Source organism: Microtus oregoni, unplaced genomic scaffold, assembly GCF_018167655.1.
Source record: "Microtus oregoni isolate MIOR12 unplaced genomic scaffold, Mior012 000063F_ref0000156, whole genome shotgun sequence".
In the NCBI taxonomy this organism is placed as follows: domain Eukaryota; kingdom Metazoa; phylum Chordata; class Mammalia; order Rodentia; family Cricetidae; genus Microtus; species Microtus oregoni.
The window spans coordinates 10,706,561-10,717,573 of NW_024543873.1; positions in this window are offsets into that span (position 1 = coordinate 10,706,561).

Genomic DNA, 11,013 nt, shown 5'->3' on the forward strand with positions numbered 1-11,013 from the left:
CTACCTAATTTTCTGTCCTATCAGGCCAAGCAGTTTTCTTTATTAGTTAACCAATGGAAGCAACAGATAAGATACAAGACCCACCTCCATAATTTTCCCTTTTTCTGTTTAAACAAAAAAAGAAAGGCTTTAACTTTAACATAGTAAAATTATATATAAAAAACAGTTATCAAGTAAGAATTACAGTTGCAATATTTTATATACTTTATCTTTTATTATAACTAAGGAAAACTATAACTATCTATTTTTCAACTCCATCAAAGACTCCAGAAGGATATAATATTACCTAAGCAAACAAGAAATCCAAAACTCTAGAAATGACAGAGGCATCTCGCTGCCTGGACAGTCACCCAAAGTTCCTCTGTACCGTTGGGGCATCCATCTTTGGCCTTCAGGCCCATAGTATCCAGAAGACATTTTTATGAAGCAGGAAATTTTAAAGACAATTTAGTCACTTCTGCTGTGTCCTGTAGAATGTCTCACAGACTTTCATGAATCAGGAACCCCGAAAGACCATCTCACCATTAGGCAAGTTCAGCAGTTCTCTTTCTGCAGGTTCTTTGTGTCCAGTTTATGCAACAGTCCAGGAAAGAGCAGTTTCTTGCCCAAATGGCTATCAAACTCCATAAGGAGCCTCTTTGAAGTCCATCCTTCTCTTGAAGTACATTGGTGCTGCCAGGAGCAGATGTGTCTCATTGTCATGAAAAGTCCTAAGTTATTAAAACATTAAATGCCATATTCTGTAGTCTTTGAAAGATATGAAGAATGCCCATCTAACTGAAATATATATCTATATATCTAGAAAATCTAACATGACTACAAGCTTGACTATTATCAATGATTATCCATCAACAACCTTTATTTCCTAATTATATGTTACATTATAAAAATGAACTATACAATCACAATACCTTAATCAAGATCAGAAATACATATACATATAACAAAATTGACCTTAAAATCCACACCAATGCAAATTATTTATATCTATATCATATCCCCCTTTAAATGTAAAAGAACATTTATAAACAATATTTGGGAGCATGGGCACAGTTTTTTTTCTCCAAACTGCTTTCTGCTAAATGGGGGCGCTGTAATTTGGGTCTTTTATGGGACACCCTGTCTGTTAGGTTCATTTTAGTCGGCAATTGAGCAAAGTAATTTTTTGAGGGTGTTCACAGCAACCTTTCAGGAGGGCGTGGTCTATCATACCATATTGGGATAGAAGCAATCCACAGGGTCTCATCCTCTGTGAAAACAAAAGAAGACCCTCTCCAAAGCATCATATCCTTAGACCCAAATTCTGAAGTTATACCCTCATGATATCTGTTCTGGTTCCACTTGGCAGCCCATATAATGAAATATCTCTCTGTACTTAGCTCCTTTACAGTCAAAAATTTTAAAGAAAACACAATAATACAAAGAATCCAGACTCTCTGTGAATTTTTCATTTTTACGTGGCTTATTTTTCTTTATTTCTCTTAATCTATAACTATCTGTACTCTGTCTCTTTAAAGACTTTACCTTTTTTTAAACCATTAACTTTATTCTCTCTCTATATATTTTTTTCTTCTCTCTCTCAAGCCTATGTATATTTATCCAACATTGTGATCCATTTATAGGTCTTTTATGTCTGAAATCTGTTTTATTGTGAATCTGTAATTTTTTTACTATCTAGGAGCACTTTGTTTTGCACTTTTAAATCGTTAAGCGCTTAAGAATCTAAGTTGTGACATTCCTAGGTCAAAAACAGGTACTGCCTGCTTGCCCCGCCCGGTCCAACATAGCGGAGCTGCTTGTGCCTCTGATCCTTGCACATTACACTAGTAGCGTGGTGGAGCTGCTTGTGCCTCTGAGCTACAGCATGCAATTACTTCCTTTTAGGCACACAGTGAGTCTAGTTGCCATCAAACAAATCATAGCACTTTACTCCAAATGCTCCTTTCAAGAGTCAAGAACTCAAGAACAATGGCAATGGGTTTTTGATCCTACTGCACGTACTGGCTTTGTGGGAGCCTAGGCTGTTTGGATGTTCACCTTACTAGACCTGGAAGGAGGTGGGAGGTCCTTGGACTCCCCACAGGGCAGGGAACCGGTTCTGCTCTTAGGGCTGATGAGAGAGGGGGAGTTGTTTGGGGGAGGGGGAGGGATGTGGGAGGCGGTGGCGGGGAAGAGACAGAAATCTTTAATAAATAAATAATAAAAAAATAAAATAAAAAAAGACTCTGTCTCCCGCAGGAGCCAGACAGAGATTGCAATGGCGGCACAGTCCAGGAAGTGGCAGTTTAAAACCGCAGCCTTTTATGTTGTGGATGCTGAGTTAGGAAATTTTCTCTGTGGCACACCACCCACAAACAGCAAAAAGCTGCGTTAAACTCTGTTTTTTGTGTGTTTAAAATTAAGCTCTCTCAGGTTTTTAAGTGGATTTAAAACGTTGGGCACCACTGTTGAAGGAGCAGCGGGCTACGTTCCTACCTGGATCCCACACGGCTAGCTTAGCCCTGGAAATAATTACATGGAAACTGTATTCTTTTAAACACTGCCTGGCCCATTAGTTCCAGCCTCTTATTGGTTAGCTCTTACATATTGATCTAACTCATTTCTAATAATCTGTGTAGCACAAGAGGTGGCTTACCAGGAAAGATCTTGACCTGCGTCTGTCTGGTGTAGCGGCTTAAATGAAGGCAGACAGAAATTGTAATAATATATACAGCTTTAATTGAAAAAGAGACTTACAGAACCAGAGGTTCCAGCAGAGAACAGGAAAGCAGAAGGGGCGGGGGAGAGCACACCAGCAATATTTATTAGTAAAAAATATCCTCAGGCCACACCGCCCTACAAGCAAGGTGATTGGCTGGGGCTACCCCTACAGTCTGGAGTGGAAGAATCATGGCGACTGCCTGACTTGGCTTTTTTCGCCCAGCAATCTGTTCTGTCTACTCCGCCTACCTAATTTTCTGTCCTATCAGGCCAAGCAGTTTTCTTTATTAGTTAACCAAAGAAAGCAACAGATAAGATACAAGACCCACCTCCATCAAATGGCATAAAATAAAAAGACAAGCATGTTGGCACACACCTATAATATCACTTACTCAGGAGCCTGAAATATGAGGATCTTGGGTTCAAGGCTAGCCAGGGCAACATAGATCCACTCTCAGAAATGATAAAATAAAATGATGGGAAAACTCTATCTACTTCAGTCCAAGCTTGTTTGTTCTAACAAGACCCATGGAGTAATCGAGAAAAATCAGAATTCTTGGCCAGTTAAGGCCCAGAAGGAATGGTTGTCTGTGTTGAACTGTGCTGCTATTCTGTGTCCAATCTGACAGTCTCTATTCACAGGAAACACACTACACTTAAGCCAAAGGCACAAGTTCCCTTTCCAAGTCAGTTCTTGCCCTCAGCCTGGCTGCATAGCTTGCTCTCTAGAGAACTGGACTGGGCTATCTTTAAAGAAAGCTAGTCCCTATCTGGAGTTGCTCCAGAGTCTCGAGTAAACCCACAGCTGTGAGTTTCTGCTTCTTCCCCTCTGGGATCCATTCTGGCTCCTTTGAGTTTTCCAGGGCCAAGTGTGGTTCCCTAGAAAGTTCTCCCAGTGACAAAATGAAGGTCTAGGAAATGGAGAAATGTGCCTTTTAAACTCATGGGTTCCCCAAATCCATGACACCACCTTCTTACATTTTGATTTCTTCATACCCAGGAAAGATTGAGGGAGGCTCGGAGGAGAGACTTGACCATGGTCATCTCAAAGTGGATGTGTATAGTAGTTGAGAAGCCTTGCCATCTCCACACTTCCTTCTACCACTCTCCAGAGTTTTGCTTACCAATTGTCCCATTCCGACCTATAGTCACACCAATTGACCACCTTCGTTTCCCTTCCACGTATACACATGTATGTCCTAGCACATGACACTGGTGCATTGAAGAGCACTGGAAAAAAAATTCTTACATCTATTGAAGTGCGGTGCCCCCCCCCCAAATTGTACCTCATTGCAAATATTGCTTCTTAGAAGTAAGTATCAACAATGTCCGAATGCTTAAAGTTCAGCAAAATTAAGTCCTCAAAATAGCTCATTTGCTCTAAATCCAATGATTCTATAAATACCTGGCTTCTTTTGGATGCTAGAGTGTAGTAATAAGGGTGGTGGGGCTGCATCCCCAGCACCCTGGCTGCCCACATGGCTAGCTTATGCCCCGAGATAACAACACACAAACTGTATTCATTTAATCACTGCTTGGCCCATTTCTATCTAGCCTCTTCTAGGCTAATTCTCACATATTAATTTAGCCCATTTCTAATCATCTGTGTTGTGCCCCTAGGTGTGCTTACTGGGAAGATTTTAGCCTATGTCCATCCTGGGTCGGAGCTTCATAGCGTGCGTCTGCCCAGAAGCCAGGAGCATGGCGTCTCTCTCAGGCGTCTGCTCCCGAGAGGAGCGCTGTGGAGTCTGAGCTCACTTCCTCTTCCTCCCAGCGTTCTGTTCTGTTTACTCCACCCACCTATGTTCTAACCTATGAAATGCGCAGTTTCTTTATTATAATTAACCAAGGCAGTTTCTTTATTATAATTAACCAATGACCTTCCTCCATCATTTCCCCTTTTTCGGTTTAAACAAAAAAAAAAAAAGGCTTTAACTTTAACATAGCAAAATTACATATAACAAAACAGTTATCAAGTAAAAGTAACAATAATCTTTATCATAACTAAGGAAAACTATAACTATAACTAACTATTCTTAACTACATCAAAGATTCCAGAAAGATACAATACTACCTAAGCAAACAAGAAAAAAGCAACTTTTAAAACTCTAGAAATGACAGAGACATCTCGCTGCCTGGACAGTCACCCAAAGTTCCTCTGTACCGTTGGGGCATCCATCTTCAGCCTTCAGGCCCATGGTATCCAGCAGACATTTCCATAAAGCAGGAAAATTCAAAGTCAGTTCAGTCACTATCTGTTGTGTCCTGCAGAATGTCTCACAGACTCTTTCATGAATCAGGAACCCCAAAAGATCATCTCACCTTAGGCAAGTTCAGTAGTCCTCTCTCTGTGGGTTCTCTGTGTCCAGTGTATGTAATAGTCCAGGCAAGAGCAGTTTCTTGCCCAAATGGCTATCAAACTCCATAAGGTGCCTCTTCGATGCCCATCTTCCTCTTGAAGTAGATTGGTGCTGCCAGGAGCAGAGTGTCTCATTGTCATGAAAAGTCCTCAGTTATTAAAACATTTAAAATGCCATATTCTATAATCTTTGAAAAATATGAAGAATGCCTATCTAAAATATGTCTATGCACAACTAGAAAATCTTAACTAACATGACTACAAACTTGACTATTATGATTATCTATTAACTACCTATATACATTACATTTTTAAATGAACTACACAATCACAATACCTTAATCAATATCAGAAATACATATACATATAACAAAATTGACCTTAAATCTCTATCAATAAAGCAAAATCTATACTAATGCAAATAATTCATATCTATATCATATCCCCCTTTAAATGTAAAAGAACGTTTATAAACATTTTTTGGGAATATGGGCGCAGTTATTTCTCTCCAAACTGCTTCCTGCTGAATGGGGCGTCGTTAATTAGGCCTTTCATGGTATAACCTGTGTGCTAGTTTCATCTCAGTTGGCAGTTGAGCAAAGCAATTTTCTGAAGATGTTCACTGCAACCCTTCAGGAGGGCGTGGTCCATCATACCAAATCAGAATAGAAGAAATGAACAGTGTCTCATCCTCTGTGAAAACAAAATATGAAACTCCTTTCCAAGGCATCATGTCCTTAGATCCAAATTTCAAAGACAAGGCATCAAAATATCTATGTTGGATTAGTTCAGCAGCATTTATAAATAAATATCTTTTAGCATCTGTTGCTCCTTCCTCGGCATTTAAATAATTTAAAGAGAGCATAATAGCATACAGTATCAAAATTCTCTGTGTATTTTCCATCTTTGTGCAGCTTTGTTTTAACCTCTATTTTGTTTATTTTTACTTTTAACTCTTTACTTTTTGAGACAGGTTCTCTGTATCTTTAACCTGAAGTAACTCTATCGACCAGGCTGTCTTTGAACTCTCAGAGATCTGCCTGTCTCTGCCTCCCAGGCATTCGGGATTAAAGGTGTACACTAGGACACCTTGAACTCACAGAGAACTGTTTGTCTCTGCCTTCTAGGCACTGGGATTAAAGGCGTGTGCTACCACACCTTGAAGTCACAGAGGTCAATCTCCCTCTGCCTTCCAAGTGTTGGGATTAAAGGTGTGTACTACCACACACAACTCTCTTGCTTTTTTTTGTTTTGTTTTGTTCTTTACTTTAAGAACTTCAACTTTTAGTCTGCATATATTTTTAACACGCTGTAAATCATTTAAAATTTTTCTTTGTCTTTGAATCTCTCTTTACTGTATCTCTCTCTGTTTTTCTGACCACATGAGTCTTTAATTTACCAAGCAATCTCAGTAGGATTAAAGCCGTGGCTTTGCCGGCTGGATCCAGCCCATTCCTTAGCTTTCCAGCCTCATGGCTGAGGTACTAGCTGTAGCCATGTTTACTGCCACAACTCTATGGCATTTCAAGGTCCCTGGCAGCAAGCGAGCTTCAGCAGCCTGTGCTTGCAAACTGCACGAACCGCCTGCGTAAAAGTCAGAGCTTGCCCTGGCAGGACAGCCCAGAAAGGTGGCATTTTTAAACGGCACAGCTTTTTTCCTGCTACGGCTGAAAACCGAAAAGCATGTGTTCAGCTTTTCGTCAACACTGTTTAAGTGTTTCGTGGCAGGACCTCTTAAGAGCTGCAGGGTTTTGCAGCTAAAGCTGAGTCAGGAAGCCTCTCTTAGATGAGGCGCTTGCTTGCCTCTACCAAGCAGAGCAGACCCGAGAACACAGCGAGTCTAGTTGCCATCAAACAAATCGTAGCACTTTACTCCAAATGCTCTATTCAAAAGCTCTGTCTCCTGCAGGAGCCAGACAGAGATCGCAATGGCGGCACAGCCCCAGGAAGTCACGCTTTAAAATGACACAGCGTTTTTTCTGCTACTGTTGCCGAATCAGGAAATCTCTCTACAGCACGCCACCAACAAACAGCAAAAATCTGTGTTAAACTCTCTCTCCCTTACTTTTAAGCTTTCTCGGGTTTTTTAAGTGGGTTTAGTCCATCACGTTGGGCGCCAATCTGTAGTAATAAGGGCGGCGGGGCTGTGTCCCCAGCACCCTGGCTGCCCACATGGCTAGCTTATGCCCCGAAATAACAACACACAAACTGTATTCATTTAATCACTGCTTGGCCCATTTCTATCTAGCCTCTTCTAGGCTAATTCTCACATATTAATTTAGCCCATTTCTAATCATCTGTGTTGTGCCCCTAGGTGCGCTTACTGGGAAGATTCTAGCCTATGTCCATCCTGGGTCGGAGCTTCATAGCATGCGTCTGCCCAGGAGCCAGGAGCATGGCGTCTCTCTCAGGCGTCTGCTCCCGAGAGGAGCGCTGTGGAGTCTGAGCTCACTTCCTCTTCCTCCCAGCGTTCTGTTCTGTTTACTCCACCCACCTATGTTCTAACCTATGAAATGGGCCAAGGCAGTTTCTTTATTATAATTAACCAATGACCTTCCTCCATCACTAGAGGTTTAGTATAGTTCTAAGTAATAATCACAGGAAGAGGCAAGGTCACTGTCCTTTTGGGCCACTGGGATGTCTACGGACACGTTGAAGCATGCAAGACAGGACAGACAGAGAAAATGATCTAGATTTAATATTTAATATTTATGCATGTATAGAGATATACTTATATGACACTAGAATAAGAAAACTATGAGGAGGGAAGAAGAGGTATAAAAAGGGGCAGTGAACAAGAGAGTGTAATGGTAGGTGTACTGGCTAGTTAGTTTCATGTCAACTTGACACAAGCTAGAGTCATCAGAGGAAGGAGCCTCAGTTGAGAAAACACCTACATAAGAGCAGGCTGTAGGCAGACCTGTAGGGTATTTTCTTAGTTAATGATTGATGTAGAGGGCTCCAGCCTATTGTGGGTTAGATAAGAAAAAGCAGGTCAGTAAACAGCAGCCCTTCTTGGCCTCTGCATCAGTTCCTGCCTCCAGGTTCCTGCCCTGCTTGAGCTCCGACCCTCGGGGATATGATGATGAACAGTCATATGAAACTGGGAGTGAAAGCAACCCGGTTCTCCTCAGGTTGCTTTTGGTCATGGTGTCTCATCACAGCAGGGGTCCCACAGCAACTGTCTCGCTGAGACAGGAAGGAAGAAATAAGTATCACATTTTCCTGAAATGTGGAATCAATCTCTAACACAAAAGGAGACTGTGGTTGGAGCAAAGGGTACTGGTTGATGTGGCAGAAAGGCTAGAGCTGGTAGTGAGTCAACATGAGCAAGGCACAACAGTATCTATACAAAGATATATTAATGAAGTCCACTATTAAAGTGTTACCTGCAAAAGTCAGTTGAAAATGGAAAACAGAAAAAAATAAGGAGGCTTGAGAAGACAAAGTCCCTCCCCTGTAGCATCTAAGTTGTGTTTCTTAGGTGTTTCAACACAACTGACAGAATTAACACTGCTGTAGAGATGGCTTGCAGACATGACACTCCTTTTTCTGGGCCATATCACAAGCAAGAGAATCAAAACACTGAGCAAGCCCTGCCAAAGCAAAACACATGTGACCTTTGAGTTTTGAGGTGAACAGCACTTCTCTAGCCTCCATAAATCTTAATAATGCAATTGCACCTAATAAACCAACTCGGGATTTCATCTACAAAAGGACATTTTTATGGAAGATATAAATGGACTAAAAAATTTCACTTAATTTCAAAACTTTGCCTAATTTTTAAGCTTTTAGTCTGATTATAATTGCATCCTTTGACCAATGTACCTTCTGAAGCCCAAACCAAAAATCAATATAGCTATTATTTAAGCCAATTAGGCATGGCCATCTGTCTCTCCTAAGAAGCTTGCCTGGGTATGTACTAACTCACCATTACTCAATGGACAATAACTTCATATTAGCTCATATTAACCTTTCCTGACCTTTTTTCTGCTGCATAAGTCATGATGGTCCCAGCCTTGTCTAAATGGAGCCGACTAAGAGTGAAACTACCTGGGCTAGTTAAAGTTGAATCTCAGAGGTAGAGCACTCACCTAGCATGTGCAAAATCCTGGGTCCCATTTCTACTCTGCAAAGCGAAACAAAATATAACAAACAAGACCCACCAATCCAAAATCCTTCCAGGAGATAGAAGTCTCCGCTTAAGTGCTTTTTTGTCATCTCAGTATATGATTAAACTTTCTTCCATCATCCTGACCTATTGGTATCTAAGCAGATAGCACCACATATTTGTGGAACACATGTATCTGTTCTTTCTCTTTTTGGTTTTTTTTTCCCCTGAGACAGAATTTCTCTGTATCTTTGGAGCCTGTCCTGGAACTAGCTCTCGTAGCCCAGGGTGGCCTCGAACTCACAGAGACCTCTGCCTCCTGAGTGCTGGGATTAAAGGTGTTTGCCACCACTATCTGGCCATATCTTTTCTCTTTTTTTATTTTTTAATTTATTTATTTATTAAAGATTTCTGTCTCTTCCCCGCCCGTATCTTTTCTCTTAAAAGACACACACACACACACACACACACACACACACACACACACACACGACTCTGTGTATATCTTACCTGAAGTTTACAGAACTTTCAATCAATGATCCAATTCATATATTCCATTTAAGTCTTTCTGCACACATAATAGGAAGTCTCTAAGGCATAATTGTTTGAGTCAGTTCAGCTTGTATTAACCTGAGATTGCCATAATATTTCAGAAATCTTTTGGGGGGTCTTTCATATCAAGATTTTATGCTAAATCTGGATTTGTCTTTAGATGATCACCTATTCCAGTCAGACAAGTTTGAGACTGACCCTCCCCCCTTTCTGGATTAGTCTACTAAGCATGCTGGCTATATGGTGACATCATAGAATCTTAGCAATGATCAAATTATAAAATATTCACTAAATCTTTCTGGGGCCATTTTGTATAAAAACATTGATTAGAGATTGTTCTGCCTTTGCGAAACAAAGCCATATAAATGAGCAGATACAGCAGAGTGTTCTTCCTTCCCCTGCCATACACTCACTCAGCAACCTGCTATATTTGCTCTCTGGCTTCTGATCTGTGCCCCTTGGGGAAGTCTTTCTCTTCTTCTCTAGAGCCTGGAATAAAGTGATCTCTCTCTCTCTCTCTCTCTCTCTCTCTCTCTCTCTCTCTCTCTCTCTCTGGAATTTGCTATCCTTGCCTTTCCATGATTGGACTCACCTGTTTGGGTGCACAGTCATAGACTACTTCTTTAGTCCCTCCTCCTTCTTCAGCATCACACTTTGCCTCTGTTCTCTGCCCCTTCTCCCACAGACAATTTCTGAATGTTACACATCCACTTACTTTCTGACTGTTGTTGCTTGGGGCTCCCCACATCGCCCTTGAACGGGCTTTGACTTCTAATCTGAAAGTTTTCTATGATCTCACAATGTACATTTGCATTACCGACATGATCCTCAAAGATTTCTGCTCTGTAAAACCACTCCAAATATAAGATACTCTAAAAAACACTCCCACAACTCAGGAACTCACGTTAATACATGTGTTACAAATCCAGTTGATGCCTCTGTCTTCCAGTGGCTCCCTTTCTTCAGGGGTAGCACTACATCTCTTCCCTACTCTCCAGTCTCTTAGCTGCAGGGCTAAAGGGGAGAATATTCTAGTTGGCTAAGGACAGAATGAATATGTAAATATATACATATACATATGTGTGGGGGGCACATAAACAAAACCATCTTTATATATTGTTAGAAGGGCCACTTCTACCAATGCCCATCCATTGGGAAAAATTAATATCAGTTAACCCAAAAAAAATTAAGAATTTTGCAAAATAGGGGCTGTTGAGTTAACATTCCTTAGTAACCTAGAAGGATATTGAAAAATGCATTTCTGGTCTTTAAAACATGGCACCTATATACA